We start from the raw sequence: 26,217 nt of genomic DNA on the forward strand, positions 1-26,217 counted from the left end.
GTGCCTCCCCTGCCCTGCTGCAGCCCAGTGCTGGCGGGGGGGAAACTTCGGTGCTGAGCAGAGCAAAATCCCAAATCCCAGCCATTTGGTGATATTAAAAACAAAAGACCCAGACAGAGATGGGAGGACCCCAAAAGAGGATGTGTCTGGGAAAACCCAGATGTATTGTAACCCTGGACTGAAGGGACATTGTTTGTCTTTGCTGACCTGCTGGATGAGGAGCCACTTCCCATGAGGGTCCCATGATGCCCTGAGGAAGGGGAGGTCACTATCTCTCTTGCCTCCAGCTGGCAGAGGCTTTTCTGCATGCAGGGGTTGTGCTGCTGGGTCTGGTTTATTCCTGCAGTGACCACTCTGCTGCCTCCAGGCAGGGGCAGGACAGTAGGTGCATTAGCTGGTCTTTAGCTTGGGCTCCCAGTGTGCTAAGCATCAAGCATGGGGGAGGCCTGTTGGCCTGAAATCCATGAGGAGGATCCCAGGGAAAGCTACTGCTGCCCCCAGCCCTGTGCATTTGCTCACACAGGGCTGCCACGTGAATGCCACTTTCTCCTGCAGGTCCCTATTTCCCATGGGCGGTGGCTCTGGCCGTGATTCTGTCCCTTGTCGTTCTCCTGGGCAGTTTCTGCCTCTGGCGGCAGCACCGTGTGACAGGTAACGTAAGAAAGGGGGGTGACTGTGTGGAGAGGTGAGCTCCTCGGAGATGGGACAGGACAGGATGGACGGGGCTCCATCCACTGCTCTGAGAGGAGCTCCAAGCACCGGGATGGACTGAAGCTGTGGGAGAAGTCTCTGAGCAGGCCAGACCCCACATCTGAGCCAGGAAAGGGGCCACGTGGATTCACAGCCCTGGAGCTCGGTGAAGAGCCCAGACCGAACACTACAAGTGCAAAGTGCTGCACCTGGGGAGAAGGCATCACCAACACACCTGCAGGCTGAGGGATGACCTTCTCGGCAGCACAGTGGCAGAAAGGGATCTCGGAGTCATAGCTGACTCCAAGATGAATATGAGCCGCCGATGTGATGAAGTGATCGGTAAAGCTAACCACACTTTATCATGTATTAGCAGGCGCATGATGAGCAGGTCCAGGGAGGTGATGCTCCCCCTCTATCTGGCACTGGTCAGGCTGCAGCTGGAGTAGTGCGTCCAGTTCTGGGCGCTGCTTTTCAAGAGGGGTGTGGATAACCTTGAGAGGGTCCAGAGCAGAGCCACTCATATGGTTAGGCTCCTGAAGGTAAGGTCTTAAAGGAGAGATTGAGGGACCTGGATCTCTTCAGCCTATGCAAGGGAAGGCTGAGAGGTGATCTTGTGGCCATTTACAAATTCATCGGTGGGGAGGGGGCAGCAAGAAATAGGAGATGCTCTGTTTGCCACGACACCCCTTGGACTAACCTGGAACAACAGCCACAAATACACAGAGCAGGTTTAGGTTGGACATCTGGAAGAAGTTCTTCACGGTTAGGGTAGCCAGAATCTGGAACGGGCTCCCGAGGGAGGTGGTGCTCTCCCCTACCTTGGGGGTCTTTAAGAGGAGACTGGACAAACACCTAGCTCTTTCCTACACGGGTCAGGGGGTTGGACTCGATGATTTATTGAGGTTCCTTCGGACACTACCAACTATGAAACTATGACACTGCAGCGAGCTGTCCCACCAGATCTGTGCTGCTCAGCTGGAAACTTGGATGACGAGGGAGGATTTCTGTGCTGGGAGCCTATTAATGTGTTTTTCCTGTTGCAGGGAAACACCATTACCATGGAAGTGGTTTTCCTAGTTGCAGGAGAAAACCTCTTTCTTGGCAGGAGGCAGTACCCTGACGGATGTAATGCATAGTTAGTCCCCCACTTTGTCTTCCAGTGGGAAGATCTCAGCTATACAAGGACTTTATGGAAATGGGAGACTCCTCCCTCACTTTCTTCTGTGGCCATACAGCTGAGGGCAAGCAAAACTCAGGGACATCCAAACCCCAATCCTCTTGGTGTGGGCCTGCACGGAGGATGCCTGTCAAAGGATTTGGAAGTATCTGACACCCCAGGCAGGGGTGGAGGATGCTTGCTGGTAGCAAGGTTTCATGTGGTTCTTGGATGACTCATGGATTTGGAATTGATTTGACTGATTTGATTTGGGACATGAACATTTTTCATTTAAAAAAAAAAAAGTGTTTCTCCCAAATTCAATTCTCTCCTCAAAGCTAGGGCTGCTCGGCCTGAGATCGCCCCACAAGAACGGGCTGCACCGCATGCTGGTGTGCTAGTGTGTCTCGTGCACTGTGGGGGCTTCCTGCTGGTTTGCTCCCTGGTCTCCAGGGAGCCTGTGGGTGAGAGCAGGGTCTTAGGGTTGCCAATGGCTGTGACCTGACCCGGTGTCTCCAATTGCGGAAACACAGAAATCGCACTCGGGACATGCAAGGCCATTCTCAGACAGGACTGGTGCTTGGGCCCAGCTGCTCTAGCTCCAGCTGTGCTGAGCAGTGACTGTCAGGCATGACGATGCCTCCGTGTCCTGCTGGACTGTATCCCAGGGCAGGCCCCCAGGTCCATCCGCACCTCCTTCACTACGCCCAGGCTGACATGAGCATGTGCTGGACAAAGGCCCCTCTGCCCCATCCCCTCATGGACATGTCTCTTCTACCCTGGTCCCAGGGGCAGCTACTCTCCATTGTCCTCACAATTAGGGGCAGGGACTAGCTGCAAGGCCAGGGGTTGGCCTAGGATGGACCCACCTGGTATCCAGCCCAGGTCCATGCCTCCCGTTGCTGACCCACTTCATCTTCCTCAGTCCCATTCCAGAAGCCTCGAGGTCAGCTCAGTGGATGGACACAGAAAAGAGCAGGAAAGGGATGAGGACAAAGGGACACAAGAGTGGAAGGGCCCACGTGGGCCCCTGACTGCAGTGCCTTGTGGCCACAGGCAGTCACACAACTGATGTTTAGCCAGAAGGGTGCACAACAAAAGCCATCCAGGCCCTGCTCCCCTGCATCACACAAACACTTCTGACCCCGGGGAGAGGTTCCCATAGTGGGAAAAAACCACCAAGATAGAGAGCATACAGTCTGGCCCAGAGCAGGAGAGACAACGGCCCAACCAACACCTTGGGCACCTGCAGGGGCAAGAATTTATTGGGTAAAAGATGCCCGATGATCCCAGTGACTGGAACCAACCAGCCCACAGTCTTGGCCAAGCTGACTTGGGAGATAACTCCCCCCTTCAGTATGAGCAGGGAACCAGCCCCCCTGGGCCAGTCTCTCTCCAGTATAGCATCACCTTCAACTAGCCCTGCCATAAGGGCAGGAGTCAGAGGGGACCGGGCAGGGGGATGGCTCCTTTGGAAGAGACCTTTAGAGCAGGTCCTGGAGGGGATAGGGAAGAGTGGGGCAGTTTGCACCATGCCCTGGAGCAGGTCAGTCCGAGGCAGCAGGGACGTGGTGCGCAGGGAAGCTGATGCAAACCTGTCTGTGTCGGCCCATCCCCTTACGTGCGTGTGACAGTACGCGCGTGTACACGAGACACTACGTCACTGAAGCAATGAGCTAGGGGGACGTAGCTTGTCAGTACGACATAGCATCAGTGGGCACAAACCATGATGCCAACACTATATCACCATAGTGATGAACTACATTGCCAGAGCTTGTCAAAAAAAAGTAACCGTGCATCTCTGGGACTGCACAGTACTGGCAGCACTTGGTTTAGTACTAAATGACTCCACAGTCCCAAAAGGATGACAGGAATTAGGTTGCAGCTGAAGCAACCAAGAGCTCTGTCCTGAGCTGAAGGGAGGCCACAGCTTCCCTCACAGCACAGGGAGCCCCTCGCTCGCCCCAGGGCCACGGCTGCCCCTGCCCGTCCCAGGGGAACGTGTGCTGAACTCTTGTCCAAACACAGAAGAAATGTGCTTTCCTCAGTGGTCCCCGTGGCTCAGTTAAGCTAGCTCAGGTCTATGCAGGGACACTCAGGAGACAGAGCCCAAAGTGCCTGCCTGACTGTAGCAGGCCAAGTGACAGCCTGGTTTGTCCCCAGCTAAGGGCCATCCGCATTCCCATTGCAGACCCCAGCAGTGCACTGAAGGGCTGCTCCTGGGGACACAGACCAGCTCTCACGGGAACAAGCCAGTGTCTTTACCAGCACGGTGACTATTGCAGAAGGGGTCCCTGAGCCCACCGCCCTGAGCAGCCTTTACACTCCCTGGTCCATGCCATTGCAGGAGACAGGGAGACCTGGCCAGTACATAGCAGGATCCCTCCTCACATGGGATCCCCTGGGCTCTGGCCCTTCTGTGGCCTGCAGTGGGGCGAGGGGCAGGACTCTACCCTGGAGCACACGACCAGCCTTAACTCTGCCCTGCCCGGACCCCAGGTACTAGTCCCACAGCCCGGATCAATGTAGGACTGGGGCTGCAGTTCTGAACCAAGGGAACTTAGTATTAAATATGCTTTAAAGGTTCCCCCTCCTTAGGGAATCACAGCAGGGCAGAGATCAGGATGTTCAGGGACTGTATCTGCATTTCCAGCCTGCAGCAGCTTCTTTTCAGTTTCCCCTGAGCTTTCCTTGGTGTGTAACTCTGGGAGGGGGCTGATTACACCCCCCTTGCAGTGTGTTTCCCCCATAAGTTGCTGACAACTCCTTTCACCCCATCTGGAGGGGCAAAGGGTTTCAGAGATTTCATACACTTTTGGACTAGAAGGGACCTCAAAGATCATCAAGTCCACCCCCCTGCCCCGGAGCAAGAGGTCAGCTGGGTTCAAAGGATCCCAGCAAGATAAGCATCCAAACATTTCTTGAATGAGTACAAAGTAGGAGCCTGCACCACTTCCGGAGGGAGTCTATTCCAGGTCTTGGTGGCACAGACAGTAAAGACTTTTTTTTCTTATATCCAGCCGAAAACAGTCTTGGAGGAGTTTATGACCATTGGTCCTTGTTTTTCTTTGGGGCGCTCTGGTGAACAGATGTTCCCCCACATCCTGATGCAAACCCCTCATGTACTTATAAGCTGCCCCCACGCCCCCCCTGAGCCTGTGCTTTTCCAGGCTGAAGAGTCCCCTGGCTCTCAGCCTCTCTTCATAAAGCCTATTCTCCTGCCCTCTGATCATGTGCACGGCTCTCCTCTGGACTCTCTCAAGTGTCTCAACATACTTCTTGAATTGTGGAGCCCAGAATTGGATGCAGTACTCCAGCTGCAGCCTCACCAATGCTGAGTGCAGTGGGTTTGGGGACCCAGGTGTGCTGTGGCCAAGGGGGACAGTGAGGGACAGCCCCTGTGTGTATAGGTACAGTGGAAAGGCCATTGCTTGGTGCTCTTCATCACTGTGTCCAGTCTCCATCTGTGTAACACGTCTCTCCTGCTGTTTGTTTCAGAGAGGCGCCGTGCAGACAAAGGTAACTTTTCTTCATGGATTTCCCTATGGAGGGAAGGGGGAGGTCTCCTGTTTTGCAGCTGGTGTCCCAGCAGGCCTTCAGGGCTCTCCTTGGAGAAGCTGTGTGTGATGTGTGCTGAGGAGCTCCCCAAGAAACCTCATCCTCCAGCACCCCCAGCCTGCTGCTCTGTCCCACCCCTGTGCAGTGCTGCGTGGGAGCCCCAGGGGCAGGGCTTGTCTCTCCAGGAGCCAGGGGCTAAGGGGCAGGATGCATATGGGGGGCACAGATTAGAGGGGCTGGATTAGTTGTAGCTTGAGAGGAGGGTGGTGAGAAATTGGGCTGTCAGGATTTAGGGGAGGCTGGATCATGAGGCCATGGAGGAGCAGGATTTGGGAACAGGAGTGAGAGGGGCTGGGGTGGAGGGTTGCAAAGCAAAAGGAGAGGAGTCTGAGACACCCTGAGATTGTGGGGCTGAGTGTGCTGCTGTGTGCAGTGAGAGAGGAGGGCTGGGAGGGGAAAGGAGGAGTTTTCTTCAGCCTCCCTCCACCTGCAGTGAGCAGGAAACAGCCTAGAGCACAGGCTAGTGAGCCCAGCCAGGCTGGGGCTGGTGGCAGGGGACAGGGGGTAGGATGCACCCCCGGGCCAGGAGGTGGATTTGAGAGCTGTCAGCACGCAATGCCAGATGAAGATGATGTGAAGTGATGATTAGTGTGAGGGGAGAAGGGCAACTGAGGGCAGAGCTCTGGAGAAACCCCCAGAAGACAAGAGAGGGAGGAAGAGGAGGCAGGCGCCCTGGCAGAGGTGGTGGAAGGGCAGGCAGGGAGGGTGGAAGGGGAGTGCCCGGCAGCCCAGTGAGGACAAGTCACCTTGCTGGAGAGGTGCTATAAGGGGTGGGGCGTCCTGGAGCCAGGCAGCTGAGCCCGGTGCCCGGGTGTCTGTGCAGAGCCTGGTGAAGAGGATGTGCCCAAGGCAGCCGGGACAGCAGAGCCGGGTCCTGCCCACACAGCGCATGGCCCTGGGCTGGACTCGGCTTGATGCCTGGAGCACAGATCTGCAGTGTCTGTCCATGACCACGGGTGGGGAGAGGCTGCTGCACCTGGGCCCGGGCCAGGGAATTTGTGGGACTCCAGGTTAATTCTCGTTCTCTTTCACGTTGCAGCAAAGTATGAAGCAATGAAAGGTAAGTGCCTTTTACTGCCCCCCTGACCCCCTGACTTCACTGGCAAAACCCTGGTACCCAGCCACGCGTCCCTCCCCATCTCCAGGGAGGTCTTGTGACAAGGACACTTCTGTATGAAAGGGTCCAGTCCCACACACTGTCCCACACCCCCCACATCAGGATGGGGGCAGTTGGCATAGTGCTGGTGCGGGGGGTGCTGTTCGCACCAGCTGAGCACCCCTTGTTGCTGAGGACTGCTTGGGTGTGTGGGCAGGGCCCGCTCTAGTCAGTCTGCCCTGTCTCTGCCCAAAGGGCTGAGTTGGGGATGGCTCAGGGCTTTCTTCCCAATGTTTCCTTGCACCTGAGTGATGTCCCTGGGGCAGCTCCTCTCACTTCCCAGAGGGGATGGGGAGATCTCAGGATCAGGGGCTACAAAGCAGTATCCAAGGCAAAGGGTTGTGGTCCCGATCCTGCAGTCTGAACTCAGTCAGCATGTCCACTGAAGCTGATGTGGGGTGTGTTCAGCATGGGGGCAGATTTGTCAGTAAAGATCATGGCTATTGACCAGTCTTTCCACCTCAAACCTTTTTTTTTTTTTTTTACTGACCATCTACAAAGCTTTTACTGATATGACACCCTTTCTTTAAAGACATATGTTTTTACTGATCTGTGTTTCACATAATGTAAATTCATCCCTTCTGCCAGGCCTTGGGAGGGAGTGACAAGAGTGGGATTCATGTGTAGGGGATCAACACCAAGTGTAGCAGAAAGCTTTGGTTTTCAGTATGAAGTTGGAAGATTTTAAATGGAAAAAAATTTCTTGGATTGCCAATCCTGCTTGATGGCAGCAGTGGTATTACGATATGATGCCCCCACCCCAGGGGGCCCCTAATCACCCCCACACTCTGACACCCCTAACCATGCCCCACATGGCATAACACCCCGCCCTAGTCCACGTCCTAGTGTACCTCACCAACGCTGCTACCCCCATTCTGGCACAGACCTCCACCCACTCTGGCCCCTGCTTCTGTCCTACAGCTTCTTGCCAGCCACGCCACCCTGCTCCTCGTACCTCTGAGGTGGGCATCTGAGAGACACAGGGGGCAAGCCATTGGACCCAGCAGCAGCATGAGGCTGGGGGAGAGGAGAGGTCTAGGCAGGTTCCTGCGAGCCCCAAAGCCCTGACAAGAGCTCCCTGCAGGGCGCTCAGGTCCCGCTCAGACACCGGGGACAGTGCTGTGCTCTGCCTGTCTATCAAGCTCCCTGTGGATCGATTATTTATGGAGGACTCAAGTTTTTCACAAATGTTATGGGCCCGTGGTTTTTACTGTATATTTTATGGGACACCAGTAGAGTTACAGAGAGTTGGCAACCATGGTACTAACTGACTCGTGACTTTATTTGCTCTCCTCCCCTTTCCTTCCTGAGACCCTTGGCAGAGCTGGGTAAGTTGTGGTTTTGGTTTTTGCAGTGTCTTTTCCACTGACATGTGTCCTGTGGGGTTTGTGCCTGGTTGTGTGACCTCTGTGACCTCTGGTTTCTGGTTATTTCAGAATTTGCCGGAGCCCGACAATATGCAGGTAAGTGGAGCCAATGCTTCATCAGAGACTCCTGGTCTTGTCTCCCCAGGGACCTTTGCTTTCTGCTCTGCCCTGACACCCCTCGCAAGCACTACCAGGCGGAGTCACAATGTCCCTGCCTGTGTGCACAGGAGACAGGACGTTCCCCAGAGAAGTTGCTCTGGGGGAATGCTGAGGCCAACCAATTTCAGTGGGGCTGCCCTGGACGGGGCTCTTCAGCCTCCTGCTAATGAGGGGTCGAGCTGCTCCCTGCTGTCACCGAGTGGAGGAATCGCCCCTCCAGTCCCCCTCTGCTGTGACCAGGCAGCGCTCCCCCACCCCACCCCCATGTTTCATTTATCACTGAGCTGGGACCTGGGCTGCAGACATGCCTGACCCAGGAGGACCTGCTCTCTTTGTCTCAAGTGTCCCTGCCACTGCAGGCCATGTGACTGGCCATCTCACCTGGCAAGGGCTGATGTCATTTGGAAACATCGGCCCACAGCCAACGGGGCTGCTGGTGGTGGGATTTTAGTGATGAGGTCACAACAGGTGTATAAAAGGGGCCACATGAGGAAGGGGAAGGGGACATATTTTGGGAACATGGAGCAGGCACACGGGTTGTGCAGCTCTTTCAGACTCCAGATCCATGTGCGAGTAGCTTACCAGAAACGTACCCAGGAACGGTGTTCTTGGAGCGTGTCACAAGGCTACCAGGCTGCTTCTGTTTGCTCAGATGTGCTCTTCGGATACTTCGCTGGCTTGTCCCCCTCCCTGAGCCTCCCCTCCCCACCCAGTAAAGCTATCCGCTATAGCAAGCTTTACGATACATGGTTGAGATGGAAGGGACCTGCTAAGGTGGGCTCGGCTTTTTACTTCCCCCCTGCCCAGGAGGTGACAGGGGAGTGCTTCAGGCCTATAGAAGCACCCCAGATCCCCAAGGACTACAGAGCCTGTGTATCCCGGGTGGCACAGGGCCCAGACAGAGACCTGAGTCCGGGTGGTGGCAGCATTTCCCCAGGCTTGTGGGTGTGCTGCGGAAAGGGGATGGCCAGGCGTAGGCACCCCGGGGACACACCTGGAGCTTGGTAGCTGGTCGGGTGCAGTGATGCAGGTGGCTCAGCACAGGAACACCCCCACTGGCCCGCCACACCATCCATGGGTCTCACCACTCCTCCTTCTCTGTCTGGTGCAGTGGCAGGTAGTGGGCAGAGGGCCAGGACAGCTGCTTATTTTTAGGGTCACTGGGGTGAGGAACAAGGCTCCAAATCTCATCCACCAGAAGTGTGAGATCTCCGCCAAGGGAGAGAGGAGCTGCACCACATCTGGGCCTTTAGTGCCCAGGCAGCAGGGGAGATGGACACAAAGGGAGTGTGGAAGTCAGTGGGGCTTGGAGAGCTGCAGGGTGAGGGGTGAGGAAGGGGCAAGAGCAGAGCATGGAGGGTGGGGGAAGGGAATCTGGCCTGGATGATAAGATAGAAAATGACCGATCTGTGGTGCTGGGGTCAGGAGAGAGAAGCCCGGTAGGAGGGTCGTGTTGCTTTGGGGGCTATAGAGCTGAGAGGATGGAGCCACAGTCTGCAGGTGCTAGGCAGCTCTGGCCCCGGGGCTTGGCTGCAGGCTGGGGAAGGAGGAGATGCTGCAGTCAGGGGCCCTGACTGGCAGGAGCATCAGCTCAGCCCTGCTCCCCTCCTTCCTGGCTGCCTGGGAGGGGCAGCAGAGCCCCCCGAGCCCCCATGGGCCCTGCTCTGCAGGCTGCTCAGTGGACTGGTCTCAGGGGGCTCCTGGCTGCAAGGTGCTGTTCCCAACCATGGCTCCCAGCACAGCCTGAGCACCCACATCCCAGTGCTGCAACAGCGACAGGGCAGGAGCCAGCCTGTGCGGCAGGGAGGGCGGCAGTGGGCTGTCCGGCTGAGGGGTTGCTGGCTGAGGGCTTCTTCTCCCAGCCACGCAGCCAGTATGTCTCTCCCTCCCTGCTGCTTCCTCCTGGTGTCCTTCGCTCTCTTTCCCTGACACCCACGTCGTCTCCCAGCTGCCGCCAGTCTGTGCCCAGGTGCTCCTTTTGCCTTTAGTGCCCAGGGAAACCCCTCTCCTTTTCCCGCTGGCAGCTCTTGCTCAGGCCGTGTGTGTTTCCTGGGCTTTGGACGGTGACTTCTGTTACTCCAGGTTCCTCCCTCCAGGAAGGGGCTTCATTGCTCCTTCCCTGAGGCAGCAGGGAGGGCAGAAAGGAGGCTTCAGCCAAGCCTGGGGTTGCCCAGAGAGCACAGACACACCAGTGCAAGCACCAGCCCCTCCAGGCAGCAAGAGATGCCGACCCAGATGCCTGGGTCCCTGCAGCTGTTCTGTGCCCAGGGTGGTGCAAACCAGCAGTCAGTGCAGGCCTGACCCGCACAGAGCTGAAGCCAAGTATCCATTTTCACTTGGGTCTGGTACAAACGTGCCTGGGTCTGGGAGGGTCAGTCCCATAGATCTTAAATGGCTTTGATAGCCCAGGTCAACTCTGTTGTGTGGGTGACCCCTGGGGCTGTCATGGGTGGAAGAGACTCTTCAGGAAAACAGCATGCCTCCCTCCTTACACGGATGCACACGCCCAGCCATGCAGAGCTGTCACCGTCCCTTGTGGGTCAGATGATCCCAGAGCCAGAGTGACTGTGGGGAGGGACTGCGCTGGGCCACTCTGTGCCCAGATCGGGGAGTGAGAGCTCGAGCCCGAGCTCTGCGTGGATCCCTCAGCCCTGCTCTGGTCCTGGCTCTGGCAGGTTGTTGAGTGAGCAGGGGATGGAGAGCACACACGTTCCCTGGGGTTGTGGGCCAGTCCCTGCAAGAATTGTATATGCGTGTGTGTGTTGGGGGGTCTGCCCATGCATGCAGGGGGCTGTGCATTTGGGGACAGACAAGACACTCTGGGAAGAGAGGTTCAGCTGGAGCCGTCTTTGTTTTTTTGCCTGGTTTTGGGTGAGAGCAGGGGCCAATTTCCTCCTGCTGCGACATTTCCAATGCAAATGTCACAGCAGATTTGGGGAACAGAGCACAGGGGATATTTTTTTGAAGTACTCTGAACAGATCCCCACTCCCAAGCTGCTCACCCTCCCCATCCTGCCCTTCCATAAGTGCTGGGGGTCCCCTGTTGTTTCCTTGGCCTATCCATGTCCTATCAGAAGCCTTTGGGGTTTGTGCTCCTAAGTGTTTCCAAGTGTTTCCCCAGAGCAAGTGTAACTCAGATGTGTTTCAAAACTGCCATCTCTGTGTGCAGCATCTGGCACAATGGAGGCTGGCCTACAGCAGCTGGGCCCCACGGGCATGGGGTTATCCAGTACTCCGGGGACAGAAGGCCCCAGACCCAGCAGTGCCCCAGGGCTGGTCTGCACAGGGCGTCCTTGGCCCAGTGCAGTATTTGCAGCGCGGACCCCTAGAGCAGATGCACAACAGGGGTGAGCTGGGACTTGTGCCTGGTGCAGCTGAGCCCAGAGGGAGGGGAAATGCCTCTCCTCACTCAATGGCCCCAGAGTCATGAGCAATGGGCCCTGTTCTGCGGTGCTTAGTCCCCTTGTCAGTGCTTCCCCACTGCCCTTCCCCTTCCCTCCCCACCCCGTGCACCCAGCCCCATGCATGGCCCTGCGTGGGCTGGGCTCTGGGGAGGCGCTGGCTGTGGGGTGCCCTGGCTGCAGTCCTGTGCCCACAGGGCTGGGGACATGGGGGTCCCCGCTGGGGCAGAGCAGCCCAGCCTGGGATGGGCAGGGGCAGGCACCAACCAGCTGTCAGCCGCAAACCAAGTGACCCAGGCCCAGAGCACAGAGACCCCTGGGCCCTGCCCTCTGCTCCCCCTGCCACCCCTTCCTCCGGGCAGGCTGCTCTGCTGGGCCCCTCTGCTCCCTGCTGTCTCCCAGCCCGTCCCCCCTGTCCCTCCAGTCTACCTCCTTGCCCCTCCTCACCCCCTTCCCAACAGCGCCTGTGGCACCAGCTCATGGGGAAGGCGCTGCCCCTCTTGCCCCATCACCCCCGAGCTGTGCTAGTGGGGCCAGGCAGCCAAGCCTGGGGTGGGGGAGGGGCAGGACAGGGACCTGCTGGTATGACATAATCTCATGCCCTTCCCCCACCTGGTGCCCACCCCATGGCACCCGCCCCTCTCTCCTCCCCCCTGTGGGTGCAGCACCCGGCCCTCTAGCCCCCACTCTGCCCCAGGGATGAAGAGGTCTGGTGGGAACATCCCTCTCTGCCCTGGGGCCATTTCCTGTTCTCTCCATTTCCCCTTGGGGCGATGGTGATTTCCCAGCAGGGACTGACCCACGATTCCTGGGATGCGGTGAATTCTCTGTGATTTTGGGGACCCGCCTGCCCCGACCTTGACCCGTGACTCTCTCTCCAGTGGACGTGACTCTGGACCCGGACACGGCTCATCCCAACCTCGTCCTGTCTGAGGATCGGAAATGTGTACAACACAGAGACGCCCGACAGCATGTGCCCGACACCCCGGAGAGATTTGATCCTTGTCCCTGTGTCCTGGGCTCGGAGGGGTTCACGGGCGGGAGGCGCTACTGGGAGGTGGAGGTGGGAGACAAGACAGTGGTACGTGGGCGTGTGCAGGGAGTCTGTGCGCAGGAAGGGGGGGATCACGCTGTCACCTGGCCGTGGATACTGGGTCGTGTGGCTGGAAGATGGAGGACACAAGCCCTGCACCTCCCCCTGGACCCCCCTCCCCATGCGCATGCACCCCAGGCGGGTGGGGGTTTTCCTGGACTACGAGGGAGGCGAGGTCTCATTTTACAATGTGACCAACAGGTCCCATCTCTTCACTTTCACTGACACCTTCTCCGGGACCCTGCACCCTTTCTTCAGTCCTGGTCTCAATGCTGGGGGCACCAACGTGGCTCCCCTGACCCTGTGCCCGGTCCCAGCCCAGCCCTGAGGGAATCCCTGTCCCTGCCATGACCCGCGGGGGGCACAGACTGTCCCCTCCCCGCGCCCCGACTGCCAGCCCCTCGGCGTCCCCAGGGTGGGGGGCAGGCTGGCGGGTCAGGGCTGGGGTCTCCAACACAGGAGGTGCTCCAGTCTGGACCCTGGTGCTGCCCAGGCCCAGGTGTCATCTCCCAATCCCCAAATGCAGGGGCGATGCTTAGGGGCTGCACACAGGTGCACGTGCACCCCCTGAGCATTGCAGTGCACTCCCTGCAAAAAGGTGCCACCGACACTGTTCGCAGTTTCTGCAGGCAGTCCATGATCAGCCCTGGCCGCCACTGATGCTGCTGGTGATGCCTGTGGGTCTTCACTGACCCCAGGTCAGCACTCACCCCCACCACCCCCGCCCCTGCCACCAACAGTGCCAACAGCATCTTTGAGAGCTCCCCACTAACCACCACTGGGGTGCAGCAGCCGCCGATGGAGCCGTGCTCTCCCCAGCCACTGGGGGCAGGTGCCATACATGCCCACACGCATAGCACCCCCCTGGGAGGGACTGTCTCCAAACTCTCATCCTTCACTAACATCACTACAATCACTTTGGGGGTTTTATTTTGTTAATTTGTTTGCCTCTCTCAGCACTGTTTCCCTTCCCCCCTGACCCCATCCTCTCCCCTCCTCTTCTCTCCCCTCCCACTATTCCCTTTTATATTTAAAATAAATACCTTTGCATTGTACACCGGCTGTCTGCACATCATTTCTTACCCTCTGATGAGTGAGCACTTGCTCCTGAAAGCTGATGCATCTGGGATTCAGTAAGTCTGGTGGTGCTCAAGCTTTCTAATGTGCGAGTCCAGAGCCACACACCATGGGCCTCATGTGGGTCGGACGGCACTAGTGTCCCAGGCCCAGCACATGTCATGTTGTGCCTGAGTGCCCAGGGTACAGGGTGCCTGGGGGTGGGGAGCAGCAGGGAGGGGAGATCAGCATCCCTAGCGGTGCTCCTGGCAGTGTAGCCACTAGTATTTTTTCACCTCCTGCCCCTGGGTTTGGTGCCCAGGGCACATGTCCCACTCTCCTACTGCACTCTGCTACTGTCTACAGCTCCCAACATCTCCAAAATAACCGCCATCACCGAATCACTGGACCTGTGGGGATGCATGACTTGGCTCTGCAGGCAAGATCTGGCCCATGGGCCAGGAATTGTGGCCTCCTGAGTCTATAAGGTGCATCTCTATCCTGCTTCCTTTGGACTTCACGCTAACAGAGCTAGCTGCCTCTCTCACTACACAACAATAGTTCTCCAATATTTTTAGAGTCAAGATCCCCACTCATTAGACTCAAGGCACCCTCAGAAAATGCCTGCTCTTCCTTTTCACTTGCTTTGCTACTGAAAAATAATATAGCAGTTCTTCTGGTGCAAAGAACTCAGAAAGGCCACAATGGATCAGAAATGGATTCTTATTGCAAAGCTTTGTGTTGCTTTTGTGAATCGCGTATAGGTGTTTGCACATCTACCAGAGCTAAGGAGCTCACCACACCTGGATGGGAAGCACTGATCCAGATCAAACTGATGTCAAAGTCCCTTTTCACCCCAACATCTCCACTGTACTGGGCCAGATACTGCCTGTGTGCCTCCATCACAGTCTGTGCTGGTGCCCATCACTGCTGGCCCGTGGGAACTTCTGATGGGCAGAGTCAGGAGGATCCTGATCCGCAGCCAGTTGCTGCCCCAGGGATTGAGGGGGAGAAAGAAACAGCTCCACATCCTTTTCCCTGTGATGCACCATGGCCAGAGGGACCCAGACACGTGCCTGTGTCAGCAGGGCCCCACTCAGTGTCACCCCCTCCTCAAAGAGGGGATCAAGGGTTGTGTCTGCTCTTGCTCTGTTTCTCATTTGAGAATCACTGGGGGATACTGGGAGGCATGGGGGTAACGCGGGTCCCTAGGCAGGTACTGTGACCCACTGGATGATAATGGTAGGCACTGGGAGAGCACTGGAGCTAATGGGAGATCCTGGGAGGGTATTGAGACAACTGGGTTCTCTGGGCATCGGGGTTGTCCAGGTGCCCAGGTCCTCTGTGACAGCCCTTCTCCCCCCAGGATGCAGCTGTCCCACTGTGCACTGCTGGCCATGGTGGTAACTGGCCCAGTGCCCCCCAGCCCCTTGGCCCTGACAATGGACCCCGTGGCAATGCTGGTGCCAGGGACTGAGCTGGGTCTGTGGCTGTCCCAGAGCCAGGAGAGCTGTGACCCCTGAAACATGGTCCTGTTCCCCAGTGCCAGGGCCCTGCCTTGGGCCCTGCAGCCTGTGGCCCACAAGCACAGCCCTGCCCCAGTCCTGGGTTTGGCCCCTGTGGGAGGTGTCTCCGGGACCTGGGATGGCAGGTGGAGGCAGCACAGGGCAGGGCACAGCCTGGGTCTGCAGCAGGGATGCATGTGGCCAGGAGCGAGGCAGGGCCCAGACCTGCTCCTGCCTGGCCCAGCCCTGGGGGTGCGGAGGGGCACCTGGGTGGGCATCCTGTGGGGGAAGGGGAGGGTGTGTGTCTCCCAGTATCCCCAGTGCGTCCCAGTATTCTGGCAGACCACTCTAGAGCTGCAATGTGTAGAGACAGAGGCCTGCAGGGTGCTCAGCACGGGACTCACCGAGGGCAGGAGCCAAGGTCTGGGCCCCAAATGTGGAAGTGCAGTGGAAATGAGCTACAGCAGAGCGATGCAGTGACACCCTAGTGACAGCCGGCCCAGCACGAGACTTGGACGCTGCGCAGGCTGCTCGGAGGCACTGCAGGATGCTTCGAGACATGGGGAGGGGGGCAATGGTGATAGGGGAACCTAACAGGACACTGGGACATACTGGGAGTGTGGCAGAAATGCCACCGTCTGTGTCTCTCTCCAGAAACCTGTCCTGGTCAGCTTGGGACACTGGGGTCGAATCCCTAAGGGAGGGGGATTTTCCTCCCTGCCTACGTGACAAAAGCCTGGTGCCGAGGGTGCGGTCCCTCTGGTCACCTGAGCGGGGGAAGGAAAAGCCCCTGCTCCTCTGCCCAGGTAATCAGTGATGCTTTTTATATTGGTTTGCTAGTTGCCAACACTGCTGGCGTCTATTGGACTGGGCTGCTGAGGTCAGACAGGCGATACAAGGGCCTGGGCCAAGAAGGAGGAGAAGAAGCCATTTTTCCAGCATGGCCCAAGCACCAGGACACCGGGAGAGAGTCTGATCCATCTGAAACGCTCTCTCTGGAAATCTCCGAGCCAGATCTCTACCGTCTTCTGGATGATACTTGTAAGTATTTGAAGGAGCGAGTCTGCCGTCCGCCCCGTCTTGCTCAGCACTCCCCTGCCTCAAGTAAGAAGAAGGGGAAATGAAAGGATGCTCTTCCCTGAGGAGTGGGTTAAGATAAGGCAGACCACCCAGTTAGTTGTTTCCAACGTTGGAAGTCTTTATTTTACTTAAAGACAAATGTATCTCGTTGCTGAGCGTCTCATTAGCTGGCGGCGGCGGGTTGGCCAGGCGAGGCAATGACTGGTTAAACTGGAGGCGGCGGACTGGCCGCGTGCATCAGTTCTGGGTTGCCCCTGCCCTGCAGCCTGTCCCGGAGCCGCTGTCCCTCTGGCGATGCCGGGCACCTCCTCGGGCACGAGCTCTCCTGCCTTTCCTCCTGGATCCGTACGGCCGGATCGGTGACTCCTCCTGCCCCGAGGGAAGTCTGATGACTCCTGGAGTACTAATAATGCCGGGAGACCGTAGGTCAGCGCTCCCGCCCGCCCCGAGCCCCAGCCCGCTGCAGCCTGTCCCGGAGGTGAGTGTCTCTCCTGCCTTCACCTGTGACTTTGTTTTGCTTACAGTTGCACACTTGGTAACAGGGGCTCGGCTAAAGTCCCCTGTTACCCCTAGACCTGCTCGTGATGCACCTGCCCATGCAAGAAAGAGTGCGGTTAGCCTTGGTTATTACCTCGTCACATGGCGACTCGTGTTCATTTTTGCATCAGCCGGGACTCCGAGGTCTCTTTCCAGTGCTGTGGTGCTCGAGTGGGCAGGACTGGGGTCCCAACCTGCAACGAGCAGCACCCACATCCCAGCCCTTCTCCTGGCCGGCTGCAGCCAAGCTGGTCTCATTTCATATGCCAGCTATTTGCAACCCCACAGCAAGGATCTCTGCTCTGGCAAGATAAGGCCTGGGCAAGGGTGAAATAAGTGCAGGTTTATGGGCTAAATCAAGGTTGAAATGAAGGTGTTTGAAAGGTGTGAATGGGCTGTAGCTCCATGTTTTTTGCTGTTCCCGCTTCTCCTCCCTGGGCCCCTCCGGAGGCAGCGCAGACTCCACCTGGATCTGTTAAACTGTGGAAACGAGACACAGGAGACGTAGCAGCCGGAGGGACGGCAGCAGTGGGCAGACACTGACCTGGCACTCAGCTCCACCCGGGGTCACTCCCTGCACCGGGGGGAAGAGATGCCCCCTCCAACACACCGCCCACTGCGGGGTCCCCTGCGCTGCTTCCGGCAGTAGGGCTGTGCGAGTCGGCAGTGATCCGATCCGGCTTCGGATCTGGCCACTTAGGATGGCAGTGATCCAGTCTGGAGCTCCAGACCGGGTTTCCACCTCGATCCGGCTGAAGTGGCTCCGAAGCTTCAGAGCCAGGTCGGCGATCTGGCCACAGGGTATAATGGGGAATCAATGGAACATCTATAACTTGGTTGTTTTTGTCCAATTTGGATGAAATTGGTAGGGATGGTAGCCTCTGTGGAGAGCACTAAGTGTGCCGTGTTTTAAGAAGATTGGTGTAGGGGCTTGGGGGAACTGCACCCCAAATTCTTGAAAGCCAAACGCATGTCATGGCTGTGTGTTACAACACAGGGGGTGAAACCTGCAGGGGTGGCAGCTCTTACTGAGGTCACAAAGCCTGCCAGCTGTGTGTGTCCTAGACCAGGCCTGAGTGTGTGCTGGACCAGCCGTGTGTGTCTCGCGGGGGGACTCTGTCGTTTGGGGCCCTGCACCCCAAGCTGCCGACAGGCAAAACTCGTGATGTGGGTGGGTGACACTGTGTGTGTGTTAAGGTGCGCCCTTCCTGGTGCTGGGGCCTCTGCACAACACGGCAGTGTGCCCCACTGAGGCCTCCTCCTCCCCTACAGCCTCACGCCCGGTCCTCCGCTCTACCTGAGAGCAGGTACAATAACTCAGCTGGCTCAACACCAGTAGCATCAGCATCGGCATCAAAGGTACCCACACAGAAGTGTCACAGAGCCTGTCGTTTCATACAGGAATTGACAGCAAGAAGTAAAAGTATTGTGTTGTGTTGTGTTGGACATAGGATGTTATTCATGGTGTGTGACGGCTTATTTTGTGTTTTTGTGTCTATATGTGTATTATGAAAAAAAAGGAGTACTTAAAAAAATGTATCTTTGGATGCTTTAGTGTTGCAAACCCCTTTGTCTGGCTGAGGAAGTACCTGCAGCTGGTCATGCGTGGAAGGAATAGTAAAGAAGCCAGCGGCTGGCCTGGCCCACAATGCAGGTGAGAAAGCCAGTGAAAATGGAAATGGAGGTGTCGGGGGGGAGGGACAGGCTGGGGTGGGGGATAGGGGGGGAAAGGGGGTGTAGGAGCACAGGTAAAAGTGCAGAGGTGCCTGGGCTGTCAGGTGTCCGGCCGGGCGCAGTGTGCCAGGCTCCACTGTGTGCATTGAGTCCAGGAGTTTCTGTACCGACTGCCCAGGAGGCTGATGAAGTGCAGTCCATAGGCCCAGCTCTGAAAGGTGGTTTGTACAGTCAAACACGCACCTAAGCTCATCACCAGAACTGAAGCCACCTTCCTACAGCTCAAAACACAAAACCTGCCAACTCTCTCCTGTACCCCACAACCTGCCCACCAGAATCTAGCAAAGACAACAAACCCCGACTCCCCGTGGGGCACACTCCTCGCCAGAACAACACTCTGCCTCCAGTCTCTCAGGCCTGACCCTGAGAGGGAACAAATTGCAATGCAAACCACTTTTCAGAGCTGCGCCTATGAACTGAGGCTGGGCGTATGATCCGGGCAGCAGCCACACTCATCCTGCGCTGCCAACTCAGTCACTTCGCCCTGCGCCAGGCTGGGGGCAGGTCCCACCTGGCAGGGGCCACATTTGGTGCCTGCCCGTGGGGCAGCAGCCGCAGCAGTGGGAGTGGCACGGGAGCAGAGCAGGGCACGGAGCGGTGGCACCAACTGGAGCAGCCCCCGCTGGCTGCAGCCTTTGGCCAGATGTGGCTGCACCTCATGGCTCAGCCCGCACCGCACCCCCTGCCTCGGACCTGCTTACACGAGCGGGCTGAGGGGCCTGGAGCTGGGACTTGGTCCCAAGTCGGTCACACAGGGACAGGTGCCACTGCTGGTGGAACCACCCTTCAGCTCCGGTGTCTGCCCCTTGGAGAACAGCCCCCGCCATGTCTTCTTTTAGGTGGCGTCTGGCAGCAGTGTGGGGCCCATGGGCTCAGCTCCGGCCCGCTCCCGGCCAATGCTGGGGAGGTGGGGAGGGGGCAGACCGGGGGCTGAGCCGGGGGACTGGATGCTCCCTCCCATCGGCTGGTGCTGGGCTGCACCACCGGGCTGCAGGGGATGTCCAGGGGGCTGCCCAGGGCGGCTGTGGGGGGTGTCCGGGGCTGTCCAGAGCAGGCTGCAAACACCTTTACCTTGTTTTACCTTTTATCTTTCTAATTTTTCCCTATTTACACTTTCACAAAGAAATAATGAAGTAATATTATAGCCGCTTTGCATGCTAATTTCACTGTATGATCACGTGAGTTGTAAGCGACTGTTAAAAAGTATCTAAGCCTCCTGATTTTGCTCTTGGGGGGGGACCCCTTCCAAGTGCTTGGGAAATCCATGTCACTTTGGAACTCCCCCTACAGCTGTAGTTTCTTTTGAATAAAAGCTTCTGCTGACCTGACCCAAAAGTACTCTGTGTGTGTTTCCACGACACCGACATCCTGCCACACTTATAGCTTCTCTCACTCCTTGGAGTCTCAGACCAGCAGAGACTTCCTATGCTTGAAGAAGGGTGACTGAGCCTGAAAGCTTGCCAAGAACTTTCTTCCAACTACTCAGCTGGTCTAATAAAATATACTGCATCTTCTCAAAGAGCCTTGCCTTTCTAACGCAGGGCTCTTGGCTTGGGTGAGCCCAGGCAGAACTGTGTACTGCCCCCCCACCCCCGCGACAGAGCCCAGCCCCTCCAGCAGCACACTCAGCTTTAAGACCAACACTTCCCCAGCCCACTGTCCCCAAAGCACACACAGCTGGAGGTGGATTACGTCCACTCAGGTCCCCAACACCCCTTCTCTCCACCAGGCCTATACACAAAATGCCACACGACCATCCCCTTGGGGTGGCCCTGGCCTGTTTTCAGCCTCTTTGCTTTCAGGGCATGGACTCAAGTTCCTCCATCTGGTGACCGCGGTGCCTTGATTTGAAGTGAGCACAGGACAGGAGTAGGTGGAGGGGACCTGCTCCTGTAGGCAGCCCCGCGGCAGTGCTGACAAGTCCTTTGCTGCACAGTGGGGTTTAATTTGAGACCTTGCAGTGATCTCTGCCCATGTCCACACAACAGGGTCTCCCTGGGGTTTCTCATTTATCCTGTGAAATGAAGACTGCTCTGTGGTTGAGGTGGGGAGGAGGGGAGGAGGCAGTACTTCTCCTTTGCCGAGGTGTAACGTTACTTTCTGTATAAAAGGACTTTTGTGGTATTTTATGCCTGACTCCAGTGAAAAATCCCTCCATGGGGAGTGGTACAGAGTCAACACCCTTTCTGTAATAATCCCCAGAGTTTTGCTGAGGACAAAAAAAAAAAAAAAAAAGCAAAGGGAGGCAAGGGGGCTAGAAAATAGAAAAGGGCAGTGACGCAAAGGAGAGGTCATTCAGGATGGAAAGAGCTGCGCTGTGGAGACACTCAATTTTGAAATGAAATGTAGGATTTAATGTCCAGGGTGCTGCATCCAGCTTTGAACTTCCCTCTCATTCTCTCCTCCCCTTCTCTTTCTGCCAAATGTATTTCTCAATGGACAGCAAACCTTTTTTGTGAAGACTGAAATAAAATTAAGGTATTAAATATGTGGGGTTTCTCTTTCTTGGACCTTTCATTTTCCCTGCTGGACAAGGCATGGGGTGAAGGTTGCACTTTTGTTCTGCTGTTTTTCATTTGTAGCATGCTCTCCGTGCTGTTGAAATAACCTAGAGGAGTAAATCTCAGCCAGGGTGACTGGGCACTCTGGGGTGCCATCAGATTTTTTTTAATGGAGTCACACAATGTTAGTGCTGCTAGTTGTGTCTATATCTGCATATGAATCATAAATAAAATGCAGAAGTTTCAGAAAGGAATCAATAACGTAAGTAAATTGCGGATTTACTCTGCCATGTTTGCTTTGAAATATCTGTTGGATTTTTTTAAAAAATTTTTTTAATTCAAAGAATAATAGAAAGTTGCAACAAATGAGCATGCTTGTCAAGGATTAGCTCAGTTTGCTAACACACACATTGTATTCACCTGCATTGGCTGGGAATTGAACCCAGGTCTCCTACATGGCAAGTAGGAATTCTACCATTGAACCACCAATGCTTGAGTTAGCAAAGTACATGGTGAGGCCCCTGGAAAGAAAAGGTGATGGTGACTCTTCCCTCCATTCCAGTTCATTCCAAGGAGAAACAAGCCAGAGGTTTTGGGAGCTCTTCAATGCCATGGCCCAAAGCTGATCAATAAGCCCTAGCCAGAACTGAAAGAAACAGCCTGCATTGGAAAAGAGGGGAAATGTCACCATGGGGAAGCGATTGAGCCACCTTTGGCGTGTTTGTTTCTTTGTCTTGCTTGCACAAGGACCCCAAATCCCTTTTTGAGCTCCTGCTTTCCATTCAACTCCCTCCTTTGCTGGGCTGGGTGCTGGGGGGATCCTGACCTGCAGTGATTAAAATCATCCGAGAACGTGGGAGCCCAAGAGGGGCTGGATGGACAAAGCAGACGCCTGCATGTGTGGTGTCTGTGCTACAGACTGGGCATTTGGCTGTTCCTTTCCCTTTTTCTGTATTGATTTTTGCAGTCATCCTTCACTGGCCCCAGGGCAAGAGGAGGGAGATTTAAAAAAAAAAAAATCCCCCATGTTGCAAACCAAACCAGCCAAATCAACTCCAAATCCGTGAGTCTGTGCAGAACCGTAAGTGACCTGACTACCGGCAAACATCCTCCAGCCCCATCTGGGACTTCAGATGTCCCCAACTCCTTTGAGGGGCATCCTACATGCTGGGGTTTGGATGCCCCCGAGTTTTGCTTGCCCTCAGCCATATGGCCACAGGAGCAAGCTTGGCAGGAGTCTCCCATGTCCATAAAGTGACATAAAGCCAAGATCTCCCCACTCCAGCAGCTAAATTGGAGATTAATTATGCATTACCTTTGTGGGTACTACCCCATGCCAGGAAAGTGGTTGTCCCCCGGTGCAACTAGGAAAACTGCCTGCATGGTCATGGTGTTTCCCCTGTCAGGTAAGCAAAGGACTACACTTGATCTGATTTAATATATAAAGTTAAATATATTCATCCTCCATCACAAACCTTTCATCCTCCATCATAAACCTTTCATCACACAAGAAGAACCACGCACGTGTTACAAAAAAATACACCCATTCCCCCGTGGCTCCACACATCCACCTGCTACCATAGTCCTTTGGTCCAAAGAAACCCTTTAGGGTTTAAAATCTCAGTTGATTCCCTGTCCTTTTTGCTGTCGATGTTGCTGTCACTCCCACTGCTGCTGATCCTGTTGCCAACCTCCTCGCTGTCATCGGGTCCGGTTATGTCGCTGTCCTCTTCATTCTCACTGTCCAATTCCCCTCCCGTTGGGCTCTGGAGCAGCCTGTGCCAAGCATCTCTCTTCCAGGTGGAGTTGACTGTCTCTTCTCCGTCCTCTCCTGCTGATTTCTGGTAGTGGGATTGGAGCTCACTCAGAAATATGTTTGCACTTCATCTGATGATCGTGGAGTTAAAAGGAGAGAAAGCCCGGAGCAGAACAGCTCTCATGGGGAGTTTGCCTCCTCTCGGCATCTCCCCTCAGTCGGAGAGAGGAGAGCATGAGTCCCCAGCTCCACGGGCCCAGGGCTTTGTTCTGCATTTGCTAGAACACACTTGTCACACAATCAGTGCTACATGCTCATGCACCCATGGCATACCAATGTCACAAAAATACATGTACAACACCTGTGGGCCAGATCCAGGCCATAGGCTGTATTTTCCCCACCCATGCAACATGGGGGAGGGCAAAGGAGAGGGAAGTTCAAGGAGAGAGCCAAGCCACACCACCTCCGGACTGGCAGAAGCATTGGAGGTGCAAGAAGCACAAGCTGGAGGCTGTGCTGAGATCTGAACTCAGATCACTGGAATCAGAGCCCAGAGGGTTGGCCATTACTGCAGAGGGGGCTCCCCCAGGCCTGCGTGGAAAAGGCTTGGCAGCTAGAGGCCACCCGCCCAGGGCAGCCTGTCCCCAGGATCCTGAGTGTCTGTGGGGAAGAGCTCCTCCAGCTGGTGGGGCAGCCTGACTCAAATCCACTTCTCCAACTGGGCAAGGCTAGAGGAAAGAGGTCCTCTAGCCAGCCATGTGTAGCACCCCAAAACTCACAAGTCATTTGGTGCGATAAAGTGTGTTTCATGTTACAGAGCATCTCGCTTGGTTGTAAAGCACGATCATGTTTTGTGTGTGATTGTTGTATACTGTGACTGCTACAGGACTGGAGCGGACCACCTCCCATCCCCCTCTGACCATTGCTTCCAGATTCCTCCACACACCCTGTCACACCAGTTTACTGACTCCCCACATCCTGGACCCCCTGGGAATGGATGGGTCTGCATTAGCAGCCTTCAGTGAGGCTGCGTCTTGACTGGGGCCCTGTGATGAGGTCAGAAAAATGATTTAAGGTCAGGCCAGGTGAGCTGGGGGGCTCTCTCTGGTTGTCCCTAGGGTCCCTGGGGCAAAGTGGGCCTCCCCAACTAGCCCCAGTGCTAGCTGCCCTACTTGCCTTTGGGCACACCACCCACCTGACTGCCCTGCCATGGCTTGTTCTTAATTACTATGCTAATCAGGCAGGAGACCGCCCCTTCTTGCCCCGATGCAGGGGGTGCTATCTGCATCTCCGACCCTCCCCTACACTGCAGCCTGAGGCAGCAGCCCTGGTCGAGGGGTCTCAGCTGGGGCAGGCAGAGGAGAGAAGCTCCAGGGGAAAGCGATTAAGCTAATCAATCATCAGTGCTGCTGGCCTCACCTCCATGTGTCTGGGGGATGTGCCCCCTGCCCCCAGCTCCCTGTAACATGCTTGTCTTGCCCCAGGGCACCGTGCATGTGAAGCTTGAGGAGGTGGCCCTGGAGAAGCTGGCACCTGCTGGGGTTTTGGGAACCTCTTGATTCCTGGCTGGAGCAGCCACAGCCCCATCCTGTAGCTGTGTCCCTGGAGGAGGCAGGGCAGGGTGAAACCCCAGACCTTCAGGACGTGTCACCGCCTGTGCCCAAAAGGAGCCCTGCCACAGCAGGAGTCAGGTAATGTGCACACGCAGGGGAGGGTCTGGGTCTGGGTGCCTGAGCGGCGGTCCTGCGTTTGTGGTAAGAGGCTTAAATCTCTGTCCCTTCCCAACTCTAGCATGGGAGGAGCCAACTGTGGAGCTGCAGGGATGGGGTGGGAGAGGGCTCTGCGCTGGCAGCAGTCAGGGGAGAGCCCTGCATGCTTCTCGTTGCACGTGTGCAGCACCCGGCACAAAGATCCCGTGTCTCGGCTGGGCCTTGTCGCGCTGACAGGTAACAGTCAGTGATCCTGTTCCAGCCGCTCCTCTCTCGTGTGCCCATGGCCCTCTCTGCTCAGGATCGCACCAGTACAGGCGCTGGGGAAATGGGCTTCTCTGGGGGTGCTTTTCGCTCTTCTCGCGCAGTGAACTCCAGGCCTCTGCCCTGCTGACGCTTCCCTTGACACAGAGGAGACCTGGGTCTGCTCCCATGATAACTCCTTGGGCTTGTGCGCCAGACAAGGCCCTTGTCCAGGAGCAGGAGCGTGGCGGTGGGTCTGCCCTTCCAGCAGCACGAGGCCCTGTGCGGCAGTGGAAGACTTTCTTGGGCCAGAGTGTTTTGGTGGGACCAGTGCCCCAACAGAGCAGCTTCTCCTCTTGTCCCGGCATCCCGCTGGAAGCCACTCACGTGCCTGGAAGCAGATTGGTCCTGTATTTCCCATGCCCTGCCTTAAATCACAGCTCCTGGCATGGCACCAGCCTCCCTTGTCTGCCTCCCACTGCGGTTCTGGCCTGTTCATCAGTGGGAAACTCTCTTTTGCCAGAGCAGTGATGCAGGAATCAGTGCTGCAGCACATCCACTCTTCCTCTTCTCCCCACATCACCCTGGAGACGCTTCTTTTGTTTCCCTCCCCCTTTAAACTGTGGGTGCTGACTCTGGAGTCCTGTGCGCGTCCCTCAAGGACCTACTCTGCACTTGCTCCGCGGTGCGTGGTTCAGTGCTCAGCCCTCGGAGCAGAGAGGAGTCACTGGGGCTCATCTCCACCTTCATGGCCGGGGAGGTCTAGTAGGAAGTGTGAGAGACTTTGCCTCTTCCTTCTCCCTCCTCTCTCATGCGCTGAGGCCTGTGGCTGCCTCAAGCACATAGGAGTCTGGCAGAAGAGCAGGGGTTTCCTGTGCCAGCAGCACCAGGTCCAGCTGTGGCTCCTCTACCCCAGGCAGCAGGTGCACGGGCCTTGAGCAAGGCTGGGCTGCAGCCTCCTGAGGAAGGGCCTGTGAACCTGGAGCTGCAGAGCACCTCCCCAGGGAGACTGGGGGAGAGGGGTCCCTGCCACCTGAGCCAAGTGCAGAAGGTGCAGAGCAGGTCTCCGAAGCAGAAGGAGAGCATGGGGGGAGCAGGGCACCAGCTGCAGATGGGCGTGGGAGGGCAGCTGGGGAGAGTCCAGACCTGCAGGGAAGAGCTGGGCGATCTGAGAGACCTGAAGAGCTACAAGGGGAAGCTTCACTGGCAGCAGAGGCCACATTCACACTCAGCAGGAGAGGAGGGACTCTGGGGAAAGCAGGAGCTGCCTTCCTCGTGCAAGTAGCCAGGAGTGCCAGCACTGGAAGGTCTGGTCAGAGTTGGTGGAGCCAGAGCTCCCGGCCTCTGGAAGCGCTGCCTTGGCTGCCTCTAGGGACTGACCAGACAGAAGATTTTTAGACCGGAGGATCCAGGAAAGAGCCTCCGGGTCCTCTGTGACCCGGCCAGTGCCGGG

At 56.5% G+C, this 26,217-nt stretch overlaps 1 long non-coding RNA gene, 1 other non-coding gene and 1 pseudogene across 2 annotated transcripts; 2 read left to right on the forward strand and 1 right to left on the reverse strand.

Annotated features, from left to right (window-relative positions):
- The first annotated feature begins 401 nt into the window (after positions 1-401).
- LOC132244160 (uncharacterized) lies at positions 402-6,626 on the forward strand. Its single transcript, XR_009455756.1, has 3 exons — positions 402-651; positions 5,348-5,368; positions 6,507-6,626. It is a non-coding gene; the product is annotated as an uncharacterized LOC132244160 (long non-coding RNA).
- Positions 6,627-7,810: 1,184 nt separating this feature from the next.
- LOC132243718 (E3 ubiquitin-protein ligase TRIM39-like) lies at positions 7,811-13,071 on the forward strand (annotated as a pseudogene).
- An 8,406-nt stretch (positions 13,072-21,477) lies between these two features.
- Positions 21,478-21,548, reverse strand: TRNAG-GCC (transfer RNA glycine (anticodon GCC)). The gene has a single exon. It is a non-coding gene; the product is annotated as a tRNA-Gly (tRNA).
- Positions 21,549-26,217: the final 4,669 nt, after the last annotated feature.

The sequence above is a fragment of the Alligator mississippiensis genome, chromosome 11 (assembly GCF_030867095.1).
Source record: "Alligator mississippiensis isolate rAllMis1 chromosome 11, rAllMis1, whole genome shotgun sequence".
NCBI lineage: Eukaryota > Metazoa > Chordata > Crocodylia > Alligatoridae > Alligator > Alligator mississippiensis.